Consider the following 23849-nt stretch of genomic DNA (forward strand, 5'->3'; position numbering starts at 1 on the left):
TCCTGCCAGTTTCCTTCAGATAAAAGTAGACTTTAAAGAATGAAATGACAGTAACTTTGCTTTATTCTTTGGCACAGTCAGACTACCTTGTTAAGAAGAGCAGACACTACATTTGAATGGTAATTAGGCTATCAGCTGGACTGACTAGATAAACTTCATTATTCTTCCTTGATTACAATTGGATTGCCCTTTTTAATGGGCTCTAGAGCCAGTATTCTCTATTTCTGACCTATAACATCTTTGTGTCTCACCTAAGACACCTATTCAATGAATCCTAGGTCATAGGTATACAAAACTTTGTTTAGGGGAAAAATGCTCCTTTGAGCTTCTGTATCACCACAGTTGGATGGAATTTAAAAGTCCATTTCATTATTGCCTAACTTTGCAGTGGTCTTGAACTTCATTTTACTTACTTTCCCTGTCATTCTGCTCAAGCAGTGAGAACCAGCTTTAGGAAATGCTATAGCTGTGCCATCAACACAATTGAGGGGCATTTGTGCCAAGTAAAATGCAATGTCCAGATGGGTCCCATCTGTCACATGGAAGAAAGGAGCGTTAATGCTAGGAGGTATCAGAGAGGTCATCCAGGCCATTGCTATTCAAATGTCTTTTTAGCAGAAGCACACTTTTTCAAAAAATGGACTTTAAGTAGAAGCCCAATGTATAAAACTGTTTTCCCCTAGTTAAAGTTGGGGGCTGCATTTGCTTGTGAACCTTCCTTCTTCCTCATAATAGACCAGGAGGGGCTACTGTGGAAACCTAGGGTTCCTCAGAACTCATTGTGAAAATCATTAGTTCAAGCCCTTATTGAAAGAAATTAAATGAATTGTCCAAGGTCACCTTACCGAAGCCAGGATTTGACCCTTCTTTGGTTTTATGTGGGGCAGTTCCACTTTGTCCTATAGGGTCACTGTGAGTCAGAACCACAGTGGGGTTTTTTTGGTTTTATTTACAAAGCAATAAATACAGTTCCTTTTCTTTTCATCCTGAGCCCCTTTTTAGTGCCATATGTTATCCCACATCTGCATCTCCTGGCACTTCCCCCTTTTGGGAACTGTGGTTCTCAGCCTCTACTCTAGAACTGCAAGGACCTACTCAGCTCCTTGTCTACTGTGGCTAAGGCCACAGGCACTCTGCTTTAAACCTGTAGAGCCTCAGGCAATCCCTTCAAACTCCATCTTCCAGCCACACTCAGGAACAGGCTCCCTCTGTGTTATGGTTCAGTTCCTTCTCTCCTCTCTCTCCTTCTTTTCCTCCCTCCCTTCCTTTATCCATTTAAAATATATTTATTATGATCATCCTCTGTGTGTCAGGCACTGTGCTATACACTGCATATACATTGGTAACAGAGATAAACATGGTTCCTGTCCTTGTCTAATGAAAGGGACTAGTGTGTAACTGGGAACTAATACTGTGGAGGCAGTGCAATGATGATGGAAGTTCAGGCTGCTTTGGGAAGGGCTTCTCTGTCAGTCTTGGAGGATAAAGGAAGGCTTACCAAAAAAGGTTATATATAAACAAAGGTCTGAAATATGAGAAGGCAGGGAAGGAGGAGCAGGAATAGGATTGTTCCAGGTAGAGGGAACAACTTGTTTAAAAGCTCCAGACTGGCCAGAGAAAAGTGGAGGAAAGAAAGCACAGAGCCCAAATCATTTAGGGCCTTATAGGCCTCCTTAAGGAAATTTAAGCTCTATCCTGAAGGCAGTGGGAAGCAATTAAAGAATTTTGGATGGAATTAACCTGAGAAGATTTGCATTTTAGAAGCCTCCCTTGCCTGCAGAATGAAAAAAAATGAATTGGAGGTGGGTCAAGACTAAAGCCTGGGGGAGTAGTTCAACTAGGCTAGTGATAATGAGAGCTTAAGCCTACATCTTTTCTTGTTATTGACCAAGTTCACCATTTTGCACAGACCTTTGGTTAAGACACACTCTTCAGATTATCTCCTTAGCATATCACCTCTTTGACTCTTAATACTAGCTCTAAAGCCAAAACCAAACCCATTGCTATTGAGCCGATTCCGACTCATGGCAGCTCTATAGAGCAGAGTAGAAATAACTGCCCCATAGGGTTTCCAAGGCTGTAAATCTTTAGGGAAGCAGACTGCCACATCTTTCTCCCACAGAGTGGCTGATGGGTTCAAACCGTCAATGTTTCAGTTAGCCGCTGAATGTTTAACTGCTGCAGTACCAGGGCTCCTCAGTACTATCTCTAAAAAAATCTCTAGCTCCCTAAAATCCAGGGCACTCACAGCCCTGGACCTCCTTCTTTCCCAGGAAGAGAGCTCAAATAAGACTGTGATATAAAGGACATACCTCAGCAGTTGTAATGGGATGAACACAATCGTCTTTATGACCACATGCCAGAGTCACCTGATTAGAAGAATACAAGGATCTTATAAAGAGATTAACTCCCTTCAAAGATACTGTACAGTGTAAGATACGGGCTTTAGAGTTTAATTGCCGATGCCTTCATGTCATTTTGACAAGAGAGAGGTGATGCACAGTTTCTTTACTAGCAACCAAGGTGTCAAGCTGTCTCCGTTAAGCAAGGCTGCCATGGATGTCCGCAGGGATTCTGTTGGACTGGGACATGACAGAACCTTTTTATTTTTTGGCACGGGGGTACAATGAGCATTTGAAGAGAACGTTCCAGTTCAGCAGAAAGAGAGGAGTCAAGTTTTCTTTTTAGTCTTTAAATTCATCATTTGTTGGTTCCATTTGGTTTGTTTGTGTTGAACTATCATTTGGCTCAGTTTCTTCTAATTAACACCAGAGCAGAGTGCCTTTGATCTGAAATTTCTCTTATGATATACACTTTACCATCTCAACAAGCCAAACAGAATTTTGTTCCAGAGGCTCCTGTATTGCTGACAGTATTAAACGAGGGCTTGATGTGAAATGGAGGCAGGTAGGAAGTGTGGGTCTCCCTGCACAGGAGATGGAAGAGAAATGAATCTGTAGACCCTACGTTCCAGTCTGTATTATTATACCTGGATCTCCTTTGCTAGCATTCTTTCCACACAGCCACTTCCCCCTTGTCTGCACAAAAGTCCAGGGAGAGTTGGATACCAACCAGTCTCCCCAGTGGCAATAACAAAGAAACATTCCTTTCCTATTGAAACGTATTTTTCTGTATATGTTTTTCTCCTTTCTTACCAGCTGGAGTTTCCCTGCCTTCTTTTCTCTTTTCAGTTTTGACTTCCTAAGCTGTTTGACATGAGATGGCCAAATATTATGCTTTTGGTCATATCTATCCTTTGCCCCAAATCTTACTGTGCAGTTGTCCTGCTAATTAGCAGTAATTGAAAAGCTACCATTTATTGAAAGTTTGCTATGTACAAAGTGCTTTATATGCACTCATTGAATCCCCATGTAAACCTTACGATGTAGTAATTATCCCATTTGTGGAGTGAGGAAATTAATGCCCCAAGAGATTAACTTGCCCTAGACAACACAGCTATTAAGTGGCAGAGCTAGGGGCTTGAATCTCGTCAGGCTTCAGAGCCCATGCCCTCAATCACCGTTTGGACTACCCCCAGGACCAGCACACTTCTCTCTGTGACCACGTAGGAAAGCCAAGAGGATTCACACATAATCCTCAGAGGATCACTTTGGTTTTGTTCCGGTAACATAGGTGTTCTTACTTCCTTTGACATTGAATTCCTGTGGCCTCTATTTTCTGGAAGCTGTTTCTTCTCTCCTGAGCCTCTGTCATTATAAAGAGGTATTTCTTTATCCTCACATAATGTCCTCTGAGGGTCAGCAGCAGAAGAGGTGCTTTTAGAATCACTGGGAGGCAGCAAAGCAAGATGTCCTTTGACCCCACAGAATAGCTGCCTATTGCCTCTCCTTCTGAGAGTTTATAGACAGTAAGGATTCTCAGAGGACGTGGAGGAAAAAAGTCCTAATACGTAGAAGAAGGCTCTTAACCGCTGTGGAGTCATCTTTTAAGAGGGTGCCTTTGAAACCCAGAGGGATTTTTTTTTTTTTTTTCCAAGCAAAAAAAGCAATTTACACTTTTGGCAGCAATTTTCTGTCTTCTCTATGCTATTATGGGAGATCTTGTGTTGACTCCATCACAGATTGGCTTCTTCTCCACCCCTTCCAGAGCCTGCTGAGAAAGAATATATATTCAGGGAGAGGGGGTGGCAGTGGATCTGCTGCCTTGAAAACTATTCTGTAGTGGGAGGAAGCCGGAAAGGGAAAGACCTTTAAACTCTTGTGCTCAAAGGAGAAGGAGCAAGATCAATGTTAAATTTTGATTTGCCTTTGAGGTATTCTGCAATTTTTTTTTTTTTTTAGTAAGAGGAAAATGGCTTTCTAATAGTAACAGCCATACTTGGGACGTCTACAGAATTTCTCATCTCAAAGCTGGCTCTTATTCAAGCAGAAAGCTCCTGCTGAGAAAGATCAGTGTGAATCTGGCCCCTGCTGATTCAGTGATCAAATGGGAAGCATGTTCTCAAGGAGCCAGAGCTGAACAGGAGTCAGCAGATGTAGATCCTATGCTTGGTTCTGCCTGTGACTGACTGTGTGACCTTGGGCAAGTCATTTAACCTCTTTGTACTCTGTTTTTATTTCCCTGTAACTACTTTTTTTTTTTTTTTGTAACTACTAGCCTTCTCCCCCGCCCCCCACATAGCTGGTTTTGGGGGATATAATTTTGAGGAAGAATGCCAGTCTTGTATCAAATACGGGGTGAAAAAAAATCTGCCTATAGATTCTGAAATTTGGTAATTTTTTTTTAATCTCAATTTTGATTCTTTAAAAATTATCTGTATACTAGGTAGTGTTTTTCCTCCTCTAAAATAATAACCGGATGTTCTTAGATATGGCATTTCTTATCACCTTGCTTGTAGAGAGAGAGAGGACTAAGTCAGTGGTGATAACTAAGGTTTCTCTTGTCTGTCCTCTGATTGCAAATCATGGTTTGGTTGTTGCATTATCTTCATTTAATGAGGCTTAACTGGAAGCCCTGGTGGTGTAGTGGTTAAGAGCTACAGCTGCTAACCCAAAGGTCTGCAGTTTGAATCTACCAGGCAGTCCTTGGAAACTGCATGGGGCAGTTCTACTCTGTCATATAGGGTCGCTATGAGTTGGAAATGACTCGATGGCAGTGGGTTTGGTTTTTTGGTTTTTAACTGGAAGCCAGGAACCCTGTTGGCACAGTGGTTAAGTGCTGGGCTGCTAATCGAAAGGTCAGTGGTTTGAACTCACCACCTGCTCCATGGGAGAAAGATGTGGCAGCCTGCCTCCATTAAGATTTCAGTCTTGGAAACCCTGTGGGGCAGTTGTACTCTGTCCTATAGGGTCACTGTGAGTCAGAGTTGACTTGATGGCAATGGGTTTGGTTTTGGTTTAGCTAGAAATGGCTCTGATACTTGTGAAATGGAGTGGAGCTTTCAAGGCTGCTTATTATGCAGAGTGGGATTCCAACATCTAAGTTCAACTTCGGCATAAAAAAATAGAGCCCCTTAACTGTCACCTTTCCCTGTTGTGGAGCCTGAGCTGTTCTTCGTTTTCCCAGGCTGACGTGGATTGTTTATCCCCTACTTCAACTAGATGAAGGATGAAGCAGTGTAGGCATTATGCTGCCTGTCTGTAACAAAAGCAAGCCGCCTTGCTAAAGTAATTGATTTTCAGATATTTGCCTGTGAAAGTCACAACTTTATTTTCTTTTGTGCATGTTGGTGTATAACCAGAGAATCCATTTACAACTGAAAAATTCAGCTGAGGTGCCTCTAGCCTCTTGCCTCTGCCTAACACTGGAAATGCTGGCAAGGAGCAGCCAGCATTCCAACATACATGTGCCTGCCTTTCCTGGTTTCATAATGCCAAGGAAAAAGGCCAGCATGTAAAGTGCTGTCCAGGCCCTCTTCCTGCTGTGCTTCTACTCTAATCAATTTTCATTTGCCATTCAGTGCAATAGTTATGTTGCTTGGCAGGCTAACCTTGTTTCTATATTTGACTTTAGAGATTATCAGGATAACATTTGCCCCTAGGAGCTCTGTTCCCTAATCTCTAAAGCAGGAAAGATTGCAAAGAAATTATTATTTTAAATTTTTGTTGTGCTTTAATTGAAAGTTTACAAATTGAGTCAGTCTTTCATACAAAAATTTATATACGCCTTGAAAAAAAAATTTTTTTTTTTTTTGCTGTGTACTCCTAATTGTTCTCCCCCTAATGAGTCAGCACACTCCTTCCCTCCACCCTCTATCCCTCTATTTTCATGTCCATTAGGCCAGCTTCTGACCCCCTCTGCCCTCTCATCTCCCTTCTAGACAGGAGATGCCCACATAGTCTCATGTGTCTGCTTGATCCAAGAAGCTCACTATTCACCAGTATCATTTTATATCCCATAGTCTAGTCCAATCCCAGTCTGAAGAGTTCACTTTGGGAATGGTTCCTGTCTTCGGCTAACAGAAGATCTGGGGTCCATGACCTGTGGGGTCCTTCTAGTCTCAGTCAGACCATTAAATCTGGTCTTTTTATGAGAATTTGGGTTCTGCATCTCACTGCTCTCCTGCTGCCTCAGGGGTTCTCTGTTGTGTTCCCTCTCAGGGCAGTCATTGGTTGTAGCCAGGCACCATCTAGTTCTTCTGGTCTCAGGCTGATGTAGTCTCTGGTTTATGTGGTCCTTTCTGTCTCTTGGGCTTATAATCACCTTGTGTCCTTGGTGTTCTTCATTCTCCTTTGCTCCAGGTGGGTTGAGACCCATTGATGCATCTTAGATGGCCACTTGCTAGCGTTCAAGACCCCAGAAGCCACTCTCCAAAGTGGGTTGCAGAATATTTTCTTAGTAGATTTTATTATGCCTATGTTGTGTTTATTACTGACTTAGATGTCCCCTGAAACTGTGGTCCCCAAACCACCACCCCTGCTACCCTGGACTTTGAAGCATTCAGTTTATTCAGGAAGCTTCTTAGCTTTTAGTTTAGTCCAGTTGTGGTGACCTCGCGTATATTGTATTGTCTTTCCCTTCACCTAAAACAATTCTTATCTACTATTAGTGAAAACTCCTCTCCCTTACTTCCTCCCTCCCCGCTCTTGTAACCATCAAAGAATATTTTCTTCTCTGTTTAAACTGTTTCTCCAGTTACTATAATAGTGATCTCATACAATATTTGTCCTTTTGCAACTAATTTCACTCAGCATAATGCCTCCCAGATTCCTGCATGTTATGAAATGTTTCATGGATTCATCATTGTTCTTCATCGATGCATAATATTCCATTGTGTGAATATACCATTATTTATTTATCCATTCATCCATTGATGGGCACCTTGGTTGCTTCCATCTTTTTGCTATTGTTAACAGTGCTGCAATGAACATGGGTATGCATATGTCTGTTTCTGTAAAGGCTCTTAATTCTCTAGGATATTTTCCAAGGAGCGGGATTGCCGGATCATATGGTAATTCTATTTCTAGTTTTTTAAGGAAGCGCCAAATTGATTTCCAAAGTGGTTGTACCGTTTTACATTCCCGCCAGCATTGTATAAAGTGTTCTAGTCTCTCCACAGCCTCTCCAACATTTATCATTTTGTGTTTTTTGGATTAATGCCACCCTTGTTGGAGTGAGATAGAATCTCATGGTAGTGTAAAGAAATTATTTTTTTGATTTGTTTAGCAATTATTTTTGAGCACCTACTGCACCCCAGGCCCTATGCTAGGCCTAAGGGATATGAAGATGATTATTTCTCCATTTAAAGATCTCAAAGTCTGGTTTAAAAGGGAGAGCTAAGTAAGCAATTATAATTTCACATTTAAGTGCAATATAATTGTAAGTTATTATGAATAAGCATTTATTGAGTACCAACTGTGTGCTAGAAAATACTTTAAACATTTACATATATTATCCTGTTTATTTCTCAGGACTGTCCTAATAAGTGGTTAGTACCTTATCTTCACTTCTCATATGAGTTGAGAAAACAATTGAAGAAAGGTTATGCCTACATAAGGTCACATAGCTAAAAAGTGGTAAAGCTGGCATTCATAAGTAGTCTGACTCCGGATTGTGGACTCTTAACCACTGCACTATACTGACTCTTTATAATAAAGTTGTTAGATATAGCGTAGGATATAACTACAAATAGGGAATCAGAAAAGATAACATTTGTTCTGGACATTGAAGAATGGGTAGGGGCAGGCTTTTGTAGATGGAAAGGATAAAAAGGCAACCCAAGCAAAGAGACCAGCACGTATAAAAAGCTCAGGGGAGTAAAAACATATGTGCTTATGGGGAGTAACTGTGTGACTGGACTGTGGCAGCAGATGAGGCTAAAAGGTGGGTTGAGTCCATTTTGCTGAGGGCCTTGTATGCCGTGAACCAAAGGTTCATACCATATCCTGTTGAACTTTACCTCTGGACTGCAGCGTCGCCCCATTTATATAAGAAATGGACAGACTTCTGAGTTTTGTGGGCTTCTTCTTCTAGTCACATTCCATGATTTGTTATGGGAAAAGGGTTTGCTTTTTTTATGCCTCAGTTTCCTCATGAAAGTAGCACATCTTTTTACACTTGAAGGACAAATATGCTATGAAGCGTTGAAAGTAGTCTCCTTTTAGGTGGCAAAACAAGCAACTCAAATAAAATAATTGTAGAAGGAAATTGTACATTTGATTTGTATCCTGTTTTGACAGTTCCTGCCTTCCTCTAACTTAGAATCAAGTTGAGAAGGCAGTTTTCTAGTTCCTTCTAAATTAATGGAGAAAAATACTAAAGCGCCAGCATTTCCCCTGTAAGATTTAAGGCTGTAGATGATTTACTTAAAACTAGTCAAAGAATTAAATTGATGTGAAAGCATGCCACTCTGGTCCCTCTAAAGAGTCTGGCTGGAGTGTAGGTGTTTTCTTCATCATTTGTCTTTATAGCCATTTAGGCTGGCATTAAGCATAAGAGGTTTTTGGAAGTGACGAAACTTCAGCCTACGTTTTAAGAATAAATATGACGTCCTTGGTGCTGTACCCCTAACCTGTGGGCAGCAATAGCAAAACTGTCAAATTGTTGTTAGTGGCTCTTTTTCATTTTAGGAGAAACCTCTTGGTCTCATGCATATTCTTGCTTTCTCCCAGTGAGAGGCAGGCAAGAGGTCGATAATTCCGTTTTCCCAACAGCTTCCAAGGGGTCCTTCCTTTTCTTTGTAAGCTCTATTTGTCTGAACTGCATCCACCTCTTTACCCAGAGACCTGCAGCAGGCATCAATAACAGATGCCAGGAGCACAAGCTGGTGGTTTGTTTGTTTGTTTGTTTTTTCAAGATGGTATAAAGTTGAGAATCAATGCATGTAAGTTTCCTTAAAATTAGAGTTGTAGGAAGGTGCCTTCAGAACTTTAAGAAAGGTAGTCAAAGGCTGAGATAAAACCAGGGTACCCTAAATGGTAAGGTCCTTGCCAAGGGCGGATATTCACGTGCCTGTACTTGTTTAGACCTGGGACCTAGACATGAGTGATTGCAGGTTCACAAAAGAAATACTTTCTTACCCAAGACAAGGAGGGGCTTCAGGGAAGAAAGACACTTTCCTATACAAATGCCTCATTCCCCCGACTCCTTATCACCCCTGTGAATTGTTCCCTCTGGGTTGCAGTGTAGTTGTAAAACGGAGAAGCATTTTGTTTCCTTGGTGAGTACATGTCTCCTTACCCTCTGGTTCCATCAGTTCTATTTACAGGAAAATGAGATTCAGCATGAGAAAAACAGTACAGAGCGGGAGGAGCTGACAGAATTGCAGTGAAGGCAGGGAGAGAAGCATTTCTTAGCTTTTCCTGGCTGCTGTTCTTGGTCTAGATGCTGTTGGGCACTGTGTCATTGTGTCCCACCTGCACAGATACTGTCACTCAGACAAGGACCAGTTAAAACTAACCGAGCTACCGACTTTGTTCTTACTTTCAGGGTTGTCCAAGGTTAGCAGCTAAATAACAGTAATGGTGATACCTGCCTATGTGTTGAACATTAAGTGTGAGCTAGATCTACATATATTAGGTCTTTAAAGGTGTAAAACAATTCTGTGAGGTATAGATATTCTAATCCCCCTTTTTGCTTATGAGAAAATTGAAGGCATAAGAGGGTATGTGACTAAGCCATGGCTCCACAGTTGGAAAGTGACTCAGTCAAGATTCGAACCCAAATATATGAGGCTTAAAAGTCTCTGCTTCAACCAGTATACCATACTGCCTTTGTCTGGCGATGGAAGACTTAAAAACTCCAATATCTTGGGAAGGAGTAAGTGAAGCTGATGGATGGGATTGTGACAAGCCAATAGGGATTTGGCATTTTTATCAGAAAAAGATTTTCCTTTTCTTTGTTGAATGCCAACAAGCAGTTTGTCTGAGAAGGGAGTTGAGGTGGGGCTTGCCAGAAAAGTGCCTGAGGTGGAATGAACAGGAACTTTTCTCCCCAGACAGGTAAACATTAGTTTACTCTCCCTGGCTTTTGTGGAGCCAGCAACTGCCATCACCTCTTCTGAAAGAGCCACTGTTCACCCAGTGGCAGGTGCAGGCCAATTGTTGTCATGGCAACGGTAGGAGAGGCAAGCAGTTTAATTCTAGAACTGATAATTAACTGGGGGTGGGATGGGGTGGGGAGAGAAATGGAGGGATAATTGTTACAGGAGGGAAAACTTGGCAGTTACCGACAAGCTGCATAGATGAAAAGGCAGGGCACAGATGCTCCTGCCCAGCATGCCCCTAGCATTTGGTGCTCATCCCTTCTGGTTAGGAATTTTTGATAAACTAAAATGAAGGATTGAGTCCCCCAGCCAGCCAAGTCTTCTCAAGGAACCACATGAGAAACAGAGGGATGTTGCATACATAGCCCGTGAAAAGAAATACAGGGGACCAGATGAATGAGTCCACTTAAAGGATACTGCCCAGCCAGAAGCAATCCAGAAATGCTGTCTAAACTCTGCGAGAAGAGTTCATGCTTGGGGAGAAAGTAGGAGCCACAAAGCATACCCATTGTGAAGTTTCTACTTTGGTGGATGGAATGAAGAAGAGTGGCTTATCAGAAAGAAAATAAAAGGAGGACTTAACAGAGTTGATGAACTTCTTAAGTATTTGAGCATTGTGGCTGTATGTTCATCAACTCCTCTGAGATTGTAGTAATGAAAGTAGCTAAGCACACCACATGGATTATCTATCTCATTTAGTCCTCACAACATCCTAGGAGGAAGGTGCTTTGTTATTCACACATCAGACTCAGAGATGTTCAGCCTCTTGCCCAAAATTACAGAGCTAGTAAGCCAATGTATTGAATCTTATTGATTTGCATTTATAAAATAGAACCTGTACTACTCTGTAGGGATATCATGGTTTCAAATTAAAACAAAATAAGTTGTTTTAAATAGTTTATAATAAAAAGGAAAATAACATCTTTCTGGTAAAATAAGGTAAGCTACAAAACAAAAAAATAATGAATAATATTGGATGGAGAATGTCCTCTTGTGCTTTTGAGTCCTGTCGGGCTTATAACTCAAGATTAGCCCTACATCCTCAGCCCTGATCATACGAGTCACTGTGAATCCTCATTCCTTCCTGACCTAGTTCTGTAGCTCAGGGTGGATCAAGTCTTGGAGGAGGAGATGGCTTGGTAACATTACATAACGCAAAGACGCTATCCCCTCCTCTCATTTTGTTTTAACCAAACTCCCATGATATATGTATTTTTCATGGGAGAAAATGTCATTGTGTATAATAAGACTTCCCTATATATATCAGTGTGTGTATGTGTATGTGAGAGAGAGAAAGCCAGAAAGAGAGAAAAAGAGAGATTGATTGGTTTCCTTTAAAACAGGGAGTCTCATTGGGAGGGGAGGCATGGTATTCATTCAGCAGTGTTTACTTTGTTCCAGGCATTGTCTTTAGTGCTAGGGATATAGTTGTGAACAAAATGTTTAAGGCCCTTGCCTTCAAAGAACTTACATTCTAAAATCTCAAGTAGGGATTGAAGAATGTTGGTGGTATATAGTTTAAAGATACCTTTTAAAGAGACCCATTGGTCCTTCTTTTAATAGCTAGTATAGAAAATAAAACTTTTCCAGTCCTTTGGCTAGTAGGAAGACATGCAGAAGATAGAATAAGAGTATGGTGTAGATTGATACGTAAAACTGTGAGCTTCCCCTCAATTTTCCAGAAGTTTGACAAACTAGTAAGTTGATGTTACCTTTGTAAATGAAACAATATCAAAATTTGGGAGCTCGACTGACACAATAATTATACTGGGAAATGTAATTTTGCCTGCATAATAGAGATGGGATTATTTCAAGGAGATCTCATTAATGTGCCGTTCATCAGCAAAGAGCAATGTGACCTCTCTCTTATTAGATTAGTGCAGGGTCATGATACAAAAGGCTGTTGGAATAATTCTCAGTCTTTTGTTCTAAGAAAATTAATTAAGCACTGTCTAAAAGTCTAGATATGGAAATTGAAATCATTGGAGACAGAAAAGCAGTGTGGCTACTCATTCTGAAATCTCCATGACCCTCTTGTCATTTTTGCAAGATTCTCTCCTTTATCCATTTATTTAACAAGTTTTATCAGGTGTCTCCTCTATGCCAGGCCGTGCTAGATGTTGGAGCTACAGTAGAAAGCAAGCTAGATGCAATTCTGGCTTGACGCCTACCATATAGTGAATGGTTTCTTCTTCATATTTCAGGGGCATACATCTGTTCTGTGCCGCTCAACTCTGCAAACTTAAAGACTGAGCAGCCTACTAAACAGATGCGTGTCATGTATAGTTACCAGTAGCAAACAATCCCCCAGTGCAGAGTTTCTCAGGCCTATCATGTCAGACGCTAGTTGTTTGGGTCGCTCTCCTAAACTAAGGCTCCGTGGTCTAATATGCTTGGAAAGTGCTGCGTATTTTACCTGTCTCTTGCCGTTCCACAAGTACTGGAGTATAATAAAGGCTGTGAGCAGCCCTGTGATAGTGAAACTTGTTCTATTTTGTTTAACCAAGCATTCCCAAACTTACTGAACATAAGACTCTTTTAACCCATGATACATGAATAATCTTTAGAACAGTGTTCTTCAGCATTGGGCAGTGCTACACATTCTCCACCAGATGTTGGGACAGGATCCAGAGAAAGAGTGGAAGGAATGTAAGACAATATAGTACAAGTCCGTATCTCTTCAGTTTGAAATCTTACTGTAATCTGCTTAAAATAACTGAGACTCCTGAACTGTTTCTCTAATCTTGATATAATTTATTTCCAACACAATTGGAAATGTAGCTATCAGGAGTGTAGATAATGAAACTGATCCACATTTCTTGGAAAAGAAGTCCTAGAAAGGATCACTGGGAGATTTTTAAAAATTGACTGCTTACCACTGTATACCAGGCACCCTGCACATTGCTTAATACTGAGTAGATCCTTAAATACTCGTTGAATTAATGAGTAAATCAGTCAGTCAATGAAAAGGTACTTTACTAAATACAAAACAATGTAAAACAATGACATTTTTTCTAGCTTTAAGTCAGTATTATAGTAGGGTTAAGTTTTGTCTCATGACATTATCTTTCACATCTGATAGTTTTCACATGCTTTTCACCTATAGGGAGGAGCCAAGAAAATAATATATTTAAAAGTATTTTGCAGACTGTTAACTACTGCATCAAAGGAATAGTTCCATTACTTTTTCACTAATGATCATGGAAGTGCTCAGCATTCTATGTCATAAATTTCCCTGATACGAGCAGGCCATAATGCCAAATGGATTATACACCAGAATCACAGTATTTAGACTTCAGGCAAGAGAGGTATACAGTGAGACCAGATGTCAGGATTTCTGAAGGGCCTCTCTGTCATCTAGGGACAATAGTATCCTCTTTATGTAGGACCCCTGGTGGTGCAGTGATTAAGAGCTCAGCTGCCAAGCAAAAGGTCGGCAGTTCAGATCCACCAACTGCTCCTTGGAAACCCTGTATGGCAGTTCTACTTTGTCATGTAGGGTTGCTATGAGTCAGAATCTACTCGACAGCAACGAGTTTTTTTTTTTTTTTTAATCTGTATATGTGAATGATATAAAAAAAATACTATGTAAGAAATACAAATGAATGGTCTATGTCCTTTAAAAGTATAAAGCACTGAACAAGTAAAAGAGGATTGGATGATATAAAATTAAGTCTTTTTATAATATGTTTTAAGACATAATTGTATTTACAACCTGAGGTTTAAATATGAGTCATCTAAACAAACATTACCTGAAATAACAAAGGAAACAAGAAAATTGATCTTGACCCTAACACCTTTACAATTTACAGTGTGTACATAAACATTTTCTTATTCTAACAACCCTGAGAGGTGATTTTTTGCTGTCTCCATATTGTGGATGAGGAAATTGAATGCAGGTCAGTGACCTGTCCAAGGTTACCCAGCTGTAAATGTATGTGACAAGAGTCAAAACTTGAAGTAAGGCCTTCTAGTTCTGCATCCCGTGCCTTTGTTCTCATTGCTACTTCTGTTCAAAATATAACTTTTGTTTTTTCCTCTCTGCCTAACACTCTTCTATCCCTGACTTCTCCTTCTCAGCAAATGTCATCATCGTGTCTCAGGCCAGTAACCTAGGAGTTACCCTTAACACCTCTCTTTTCTTCACCTTCAGTATCCAATTAATCAGCAAATCCTGCCAGATTTACCCTCAAGTATATATCAAATCCAAGGACTTCCTCACCTCCACACAGCATCTTGGTCCAAGAGTTATCCTGCCTTCCGCCTGTTGCCGTTCTTATGCATCTCTCCTTCCTCTCCTCCCCTGTTCCATTCTTCACATAGGAACCAGAGTTATCTTTTAGGATACGAAGAAGATTATGTAGTTCTTCCATTCAAATACTCCAACATGAATCATATCATGTCTAGAATTTGCTTCAGAATAACTTGGGGACAGGGGAGCCCATAAAATCATATAAGATGTGACTCCTGCGTATCTCTCCATCCTCATACTTGCCCGCACACCATTGCTGACTTCAGCCACACTGCTTTCTTACTCTTCTTCATGCATACATGGAGTTCCTTAGGGCCTTTGCCCTTGTGTTCCCTTCTGCCTGGAATGCCCTTTCCCAGATCTTCACGCGACTCACCCTCTCACTTTATCCAGGCCTCTGCTTAAATATTAATCTCTTAGACCTTAATCCCTTAGTTGCTTTGGTTTTTCTGCATGTGCTTGACACTACATGGGAGTGTATTTTTTAACTTCTTGTTTTCTTTCTTTCTTTCTTCATCACTAAAAAAAAAGTGTCACCAGGGTAAAAACTTTGTCTTTTTCACCACTGTATTTTCATTGCCAAGAACATAATAGGCATTCAGTTGATTTTTGAATGAATAAATACTTAATGCAAACTACATTTTCTAAGTTGTGAAGAGAGCTCTTGTCTGCAGTAGGAAAACCCTAGGTTCACTTGATCACATTCTCAATCACCTTATGAACTTTGGAAGTTATTTGTGATTCTGTTTTTGTTATCCACAAAATTGCAATAAGAAGATAGAATTTTAGGGGGATTAAATGAGAAAGTGTGTATGGGTCCTTTGAAAATAGCAAGATGTTATATACATGGAAGAGAAAGCATGTATATGACTTTCAGACCCCGTTTCTCCTCAAGGACAGCACTTGAGGTAGGGAATGTGTGCAAATCCATTTCTTCCATGTTTCTCTGCTGCTCTATACACTTACAGCTTGCCAGAGACTCTACTCTGGCAATGTTAGAATCCTAAACCTATACCCTCTCATTCTTCCTGAAATCCAGGCCCAAAGAAAAACTTGCCCAAGCCATATGGCTCCCAAATGAGTATAAGAAATAATGTTTATACATCATAATTTTTGCTAAGAACCAAGTAATATTAGTTTTAGGGACAGTTCAGTTAGTCAGGACTACTGTTTGGGGTACCATAATGATAGGAAAGTTTTCTCTTGGTTACTTGCAGACAATGTTGTTTTGTTTCTCAGAACATGCCAGATTGTGTTTACATAAGTGAGTAATGCTGTTTGTCGTTACTCAAACCAGAGCTACACTAATGTTGTTTAGAATGAGAAAGCCTTTTCCCATGCAATTGCCAAAATTGATCCAAAGGATCTGGCCCTCCTGTTTTGAGCATTGTAACCCCCAGATAGACAGAATTCCTTTCAGAGATTCATGTTGTTATTAGTTGGTGTCTAGTCGATTCCGACTTATGGCCTATGTGTGCAGAGATTCATACTCTTTGCTATCTTCTGCCCCTAGCCACTTAGCCTGTGTGGTGGTCTTAGTAGTCACAACCCTCTTCTCCCCATACTTCATTTAAGGAGCCTCCTTGTTTATCCTCTGACCAATATAGTCGTTTGTACCAAAACACTTCTTTCTCAATAGAAGCCGACAGGTAATATGGTAAAAGGTCGAGTGCTGTAAGTTGTGTTGACAGTTGTGGCACAGAGCAGTGAAGTTCTTAGCAAATAAGTAAAATCTAATCATGAGTATGCTGTTGTTTCATGGGAGATGGTTTCTTCATGAAGAGGAAGAGTTAGACTAGTCTTAGGACCAAACCTACTGCTGTTTCTATCCTAGGTTGAAGGGAGGGGATGAGGGAAGGGATGGTTAATCTGCTTCTGGAGACAACATGGTGGCTGAGACAGATTGTAGTACCAAGAGTTTCAGTAAATGAAACAGTGGCACTAGGATATGGGGCTAAAAGAATCATGCCTTCCTGCCTCCATTTTGGCCCTTTCTGAAGTGAGTCAGGTTACAAATGTTAATCCCATGTCAAAATAATAAATGGAGGAAAAAATAACTGGTTTCCTGTGATGGTAATAATAATAATTAGTAAAATTCTAATAGAATCCATTTACTGAATACTTACTAAGTGCCTAATAAGTCCTAAGCACTTTATACATGAGTGTTGGCCAGGGACGTGAAGCTTTGTTAGTGATAATCTTTCAGCGTCATGAAAGAGAGGCATGCTAATATTACCTTAGTTAAAGGGAAGCTATCTGTAGGGTCATTATGAGTCAGAATCAACTTGATGGCAGTGGGTTTGGTTTTTTTGGTATTATAATAATCCTCAGGTGAGTAAAGAGGACAGGGGACAGTCTTAGCTTCCTTACAGGCCTCACAGAAACATCATTCCGGATCCAGTGTAACGCTGATGGCCAGTGTCCCAGCTGTGCCTTCTGCAGCAGCTTCTGTTGCTACCCACTCTAATGCTCCTTATTATGGAGACTCAGCTCCCCGAATTTTGTTACCTGTACAACTCCTGCCTTGCCTTCTATGGCTAACTTGCTGCTTCTTCCATGAATCCTTCTTTGATCCTCCAGTCTTTATAGTTCATGTTTGGACTTAATCTTTTTTCTCTGTTTTGTGATTATGTATATGCTGTATCACACCAACAGTCTGTGAGCTGTGGAATGGCAGCATCTGTGTTTGATTTTTCTTTGTCTCCATAACATACAGTTTGGTTTGTCATAATATTTTCTGGGTATATACATGTGTGATACTTTTCCAGACTTGGTGATTGACTGACTAGGACTCATGAACCTCTGGCCATTCCTTAGATGATAATGATCCTGGCCATACAGCTAACACTCATTGAGGGCTTACTACATGCCAGGCACTGTTCTAAAAGTGTTACATGACATTATTCCATTTAATCCTCACAAAAACCCCATGAGGGTAGATAATTATCATCCCCATTTTCCAGATGAGGAAAATCAAACATAGAAAGATAAAATAATTTGGCCAGCATCACACATCTAGTAAATGATAGGGCCAGGGTTTTACCAAAGCCATCTAGCTGCAAGCAGTTCTTAACCTACCTCTCTCTGCAGCCTTCTCAAATCACCACTGTTGGCTTGCCCTGAAACAAATAAAGGAAAGTTCTCTCATGCATGTCAGATCAAAAGATGAGTTTTAATCTAGCTATTCAAGGCTGGTTTCTTTTCTCTTTTTGTTTAAAGCAGACTCAGTTGTTGTGTCTGCTCTGTTTGAGCCTTCAGAGAAGGAAAGGACTGCTGCTAGGAGAGTTCGGGGTGGGAAGTAAACTGTGCCATCAGGGCTGTGGCAGAAGAGCTCCTGGAGAAGCATGGGCAGTGCTCTTTTCCCAGGTCTTGGCAAGTGGCTTGCAGAGAGAGATGCTTGCACGACAGTGGCTGCCCTCTTAGCTTCAGACTCATGTACCTTGGACACAATGAGATCAGAGAATGGCTGCCTCTCTAAGCTGCGGGTGGTGCAGGCTGCTGTCTGGAAGAGCTGAGTGTGAAATCACATTTATCGTCCTGAGACATTTCCCAAAATAAACAGACTTTTTGTGCTGACTCCTACTTTTCCAACTGAGGCCTGACTGTTTCCTCATCTTTAAAGCAATCTTTCTACACAGCCGTTCTCTTCCTCCCCTGCTTTGAGTGATAGGGCTGACATCTGGGAAGAAAGAAAGTGACCTCCTTCTTCAAAGGTTATGTCTCTGTCACACCTAAAAGTTGTTTAAAATTCAGTCTTTGCCTCTCGAGCTTTGAGGCAAGGTGAGGAGTGCCCAAGCCAGATTTCTGACCCCCTGTGGACTGGAAGAAAGAAGGGTCAAGTCTTGCCCAAAATCAGCCATAATCAGCGAGAAAGTTTTTATCTTTGCCCTCAAGTTGCTTTTAACCAAGGCTAAGTGATGGAGGAGAGTCAAGATTATCATATACAACATAATCAGACAATAATAATACATAATTAAGAACCAATTTTTTTTTTTTCCTCAAACTCTAGAAGTTGTAGGAGTTCTCAGGATCAGTGTGATGCACTGATTTATGGAATATGGCCTTTGGGGTCAGAGGTTCTGGATTTGAATTCCGGCTTTACCACCTACTAGCTATATAATCTTAGGCCTACGATTTAAACTCTCTAGGCCTTGGTTTTCTCATCTCTAAAATGGGGTTAATAATGTCTAAAATAAGGATTAAATATGATGATTTACTCATTCAGTAAAAACATCTATCGTTTGCCTTCTAAGTGCTTGGAGCATGCAAATGACCCTGAAATCTCAGTGGCTTACAATAAATGTTTATTTCTCACATTCTACATGTTCGTTATGGATTGGCTTTAGCTCTGCTCCCTTATCCCTCATTCCAAGACCAAGGGTAAAAGCAACCTCTATGAGGGACATACCAACAGAGGGAAAAGAAAAATGGCATACCATGCAACCCACTCCAGTAGAGCAGGGGATCACTGTTGGACCAGACTAAGGAGTGATTTCGGACAGGGAGATGAGTCCCAAAGGCCCATTAGATTAGAAGGCCGTTGCAGTGATTCAGAAGAAAGATTTTGAAGTTCTGGACTTGGGGAAAACATAGACAGGGGTGTGGGGAGAACTTAGGGAGTGCTCTATCTGATGAGTCAGGGAGCTCTGGCCTCCAAGCCTAGCTCTGCTACTACTCAGCTGTGTAAACTCAAACGAGTCACTGAACATCTCTGGCCTTGTGTTGGAACCTTTGTAAAATGAGAGGCCTGAGTTTGCTATGGGCCCCGAAATTCTTTCCACCTCTACCTCCAAGGTCTTTGTCCTGGAAGAAAAAGCAGAGTCAGGGGGTGGTGCCATTGGGAGGAAAGGTTGGTTTGGAGAGAAAGATGTTATAGCTACTCCTGTTTTGCATTCATCTCAGCCCTTTGGGTTGTGTGCCTTTGTTCTTTGCCTTATTTCATAGCCCTCACTTTCTCCTTGGCTCTGTTGTAACTCCAAAAAGGAGACAATTTATTCTTCATCTCCAAAGTGGTGGTCTTGGGAACACACAAGGACCTCAAGGTCATGGGACTAATGTAGCTTTGTGCACAATTTTTTTTCCAGCATATTTTGTTATCCTGGCATCTTTATATGCTTCTTTCAACATATTTCACGTAATGATAATATCTTCACAGATGTGAGCCTAAGGAGTCTGTTTGGGGAGAAACCCTTATTTTCTCCTACCCCTGCATTTCCACAGAATCAGAAACTTCTGCTAACTCTTCCTCCTCCTCAAGAGCATATTTCTGCCTCTCTTTTTACTCCTTACTTGTTTTTTCCAAGGGGAAAAGGAGCAACTCTCTGGCAAGAGTCTGGCAGTCATTTGGCCTCTCTTCTCTGTTGTGTACGGTTAGTTAATCACTGCACTGAAAAGAGCATGGCTGCATCTTTCTCTCTTCTCTTTTGCTTTCTTGGATCACCTAACCTCAGGCAGGGTGAGCCTTCCTTGTTCTTCTGTTCTCCATGGCAGTAAGCAGACTGGGAAAGAGTTGCCTCTGATGGGCCCAGACAGGTGTTTGTTCCAACTTTCCATCAGTGACTAGATGAGTAAATCAGGTCGCTTCTTTTCTAGGGTTCAGATAAATTTGATTTAGTACGGGAGGTGGTAGGAGGCATCTACTTCAGCCTCAGATGGCAGTCCGTCTTGGTCAGTGCTACCCATAATTACTTGGCTGTCCATTAACAGATGTAGTGCCTTGATCACAGTTGTAGCTCCATAAGTATCTACTCTCCCTGTTTGAAACTGGAGAAGATGGTGAATAAATGACACTGTGACCTTCAGCAGAATCCTTTCGACATCATATCACACTTACAATGGCTTTCTATCTGCCTTCCTCAGCTTTGCCAGTAGGAAAGTACAGTTATCAAAGAGGAGACATTATTTGCCATGCTGCATAGGATGTAGTTTATAAAAGTTGAGTTACCATCAACCAGTATCTAGCTTGACCCATAAATTATATTTCCAAAAAACTCAGTCCAACTCTGTATCCTGGCATTTTAGCCACTTCTGCTAAAATGCTAGGTTTGATACTTTTTTAGATTGCCATGTCAGCTAAATGATTACTTTGACTTTTCAGTAATAAATTTATTGTACACTATGAGCTCCCCAAAGATGAGAGTTGTAACTAATAGTTGTTGTGTTTTTAACCTCCACCCTCATTCCATATCACACACAGTGTTTTGGACTATAAGTTTTTAACTGGCAGGTACTTAATTCTGACATGACATCAAAGATACTGGTACTTTTTTTTTTTTTTTTTTTTTACTAAAATGACAAGCTAACTCAGTTGTAATGGTGAACTAATTTGTGAACATGGATGCAACCCCAGTTACTTTGTTTTAGAAAAAATTTTTAATCTTAATTATTGTTTCCAGAACCTCTTCCATAAGACAGAGCTAATGGGCATGAATTTATCCCATAAGCTTGTATGGCAGACGCTGTTTGAGGCACAATAGAGGTAAAGAATCAGCCATGGCCTCTGCTTTCAAGGCGCTTATAGTTCAGTTGAGAAATGAAACTCAGGAGCAGAGGATTACAATATACCAGTATGAGAATCACATAGAGAAATGTATTAAGTGTTATAGGAGACAGAGTAAAAAGTGACTAATTCTTCTTAGGGAACCAGGGAAGGTTTCACAGATGCTGACCCATTCATACCAGTTGCCTGAACAGAGCTGTAAACAGTAAGATGATTGGTGGCAGGATGCAGAATGGACGTCATAGTAGTGAGCTCTGACAGGTGCAAGGGGATTTTTGAACCGTGGTTCGCAAGGGGGAAAGTATGTACTAGATGCATGGTTTAAAATGCATCAGAGTTGTACCCTTTCACCATATTTATTCAATCTGTATGCTGAGCACATAATCTGAGAAGCTGGACTATATAAAGAAGGAAGAGCACAGCATCAGGATTGGAGGAAGACTCATTAACAACTGCAATATGCAGATAGCACAGCCTTTCTTGATGAAAGCAAAGAGGACGTGAAGCGCTTATTACTGATGAAGATCACCTGCAGCCTTCAGTATGGATTACACCTCAACATAAAACCAAAATCCTCAAAACTGGACCAATAAGCAACATCATGATAAACGGAGAAAACACCGAAATTGTCAAGGATTTCATTTTACTTGGATCCACAATTAACACCCATGGGAGCAGCAGTCAAGAAATCAAATGACTTATTGCATTGGGCAAATCTGCTGCAAAAAACTTCTTTAAAGTGTTGAAAAGCAAAGATGTCACTTTGAGGACTAAGGTATACCTGACCCAAGCCATACAATTTTCTATAGCGTCATACGTATGCAAAAGCTGGACAGTGAATAAGGAAGACTGAAGAAAAGTTGATGCCTTTGAATTATGGTGTTGGTAAAGAATATTGAATATGCAGTGGACTGCCAGAAGAATGAACAAATTCGTCTTCGAAGAAGTACAGCCATAATGCTCCTTAGAAGCAAGGATGGTGAAACTCATTCTCACGTACTTTGAACGTGTTATCAGGAGGGACCAGTCCCTGGAGAGGACATTATGCTTGGTAAAATAGAAGGTCAGTGAAAAAGAGGAAGGCCCTCAATGAGATGGATTGACACAATGGCTGCAACAATGGGCTCAAACATAGCAATGACTGTCAGGATGGCACAGGACAGGGCAGTGTTTCGATCTGTTGCACATGGGGTCTCTGAGTCAGAACCAACTCTATGGCACCTAACAACAACAAATCACCTTTTAAGTCCTTTTTTGGCATTGTGCTTTATTTTGTAAGAAGAAATCTTCCCCAACATTTATCGTTCTGGTTTCAAAAAGAGCGTGGACGTAAGAGAAGTCATCTGTTTACATGTATTTTGAGACGGCTATAATTTGGGCCTTTTCAGTTTTTAAGTTGTATTCATTGATTCTTTTCCCCCTCAGTGCATCCTGAAAGAGATTGTTTCCTTTTAACCATCTCCTACTTTTTCTCTGTTCTCTGTCTCTTGTTTCTTATTGGATTAGTCAGAGACTGATTGTAAGGAAACAGAAATCCACCCAAACTGGTTCAGCTAACACAGAACACGGGGTTATGGAAAGGATATGGAACCCAATCAAAGGAAGTATGTCTGTGGTGGAGATAGGAGTGAGAATTGGTGAGGACCAGAGGTTGCTCTTTCTGCCTCCTTTCTTTTCTTTGTCTCTTTCTTCTTGCTGCTTCACATTCCTTCCTGCAGAACAGTCTTCTCTGTTTACTTGTCATGTCTCCTTTTCCCTTTTAATTTCAGCTTTTCCTGCCACCAACTTTGACTATAGCTCTACAGGCTTTTCCTGCTCCGGGGTTCACCATGACCTCACCACAGACTCAAGGGAAAACCCAGCAAATCTATCTGTCCTTGAGTTAGGGGGTCAGACTAGTCTAATCAGCTGTAGTAAAAAGGCAGGAGAGGGGATGTGGTATGTAGGGCTTCTCCTCCCCAAGCTGGAGGGGAGGGCAAATTGGGAAAGGCAGAGAAGATGAATGATGTTCTGCTGTGCTGCCCTAGAGGCAAATGACTGTATAGTCTAAGACGGTAATTTTTTTAGCCTATAGTTTTTATAGTTAGACAGCAGAGTGCCCCTCAGTACCCACATCTAATGTGTGTCCCAGAAAAAGTACCATTCTCGCACACCCAGCATTTCACAGATACACAGAGTGGCAGTCATTCAACCAGCATATGGCCTCTAGCAGCACCCCTGCTACTGACTTGCGGCAGCCACTTCCAAGCCAGGGTATATGAGAAAAACATGAATTTGGGATATAGATTTGTTGACCATGAACAAGGTCCAACCTCATAGAGCCTCTGCTCCCTAATCCACAAAACGGGGTTGACCTGTGCCTGGCCAGCCTCCCTGGGTGCCAGTGAGGAGCACATGAGGACCATGTGTTAAGTGATTTTGTGAGTAGTAAAGCACTGTACGGATGAATTCAGTTATTAGTAAATTATGTCAGAGGCGGGAACACATGTCTGGCATGTAACAAAAGGGACTAAGGAATAGATCCTCTGGCATCTGCTTACTTGCGTCTGGGCACGACTTTAGGCAAGACTCAAACACACCAAAGTGTCCAATTGGTTTGCCAGCCATAAATCTCAGATTGTCATCAAGTGCATGGAGTTTTTTGAGTGAAAGGT

General features: G+C 41.1%; 1 protein-coding gene across 6 annotated transcripts in view; it reads left to right on the forward strand.

The window, feature by feature from the left end:
• TRIM44 (tripartite motif containing 44) overlaps positions 1-23849 on the forward strand; it is a 213925-nt gene that overhangs the window by 77577 nt on the left and 112499 nt on the right. The window lies entirely within an intron of this gene.

The sequence above is a fragment of the Elephas maximus genome, chromosome 7 (assembly GCF_024166365.1).
Source record: "Elephas maximus indicus isolate mEleMax1 chromosome 7, mEleMax1 primary haplotype, whole genome shotgun sequence".
NCBI lineage: Eukaryota > Metazoa > Chordata > Mammalia > Proboscidea > Elephantidae > Elephas > Elephas maximus.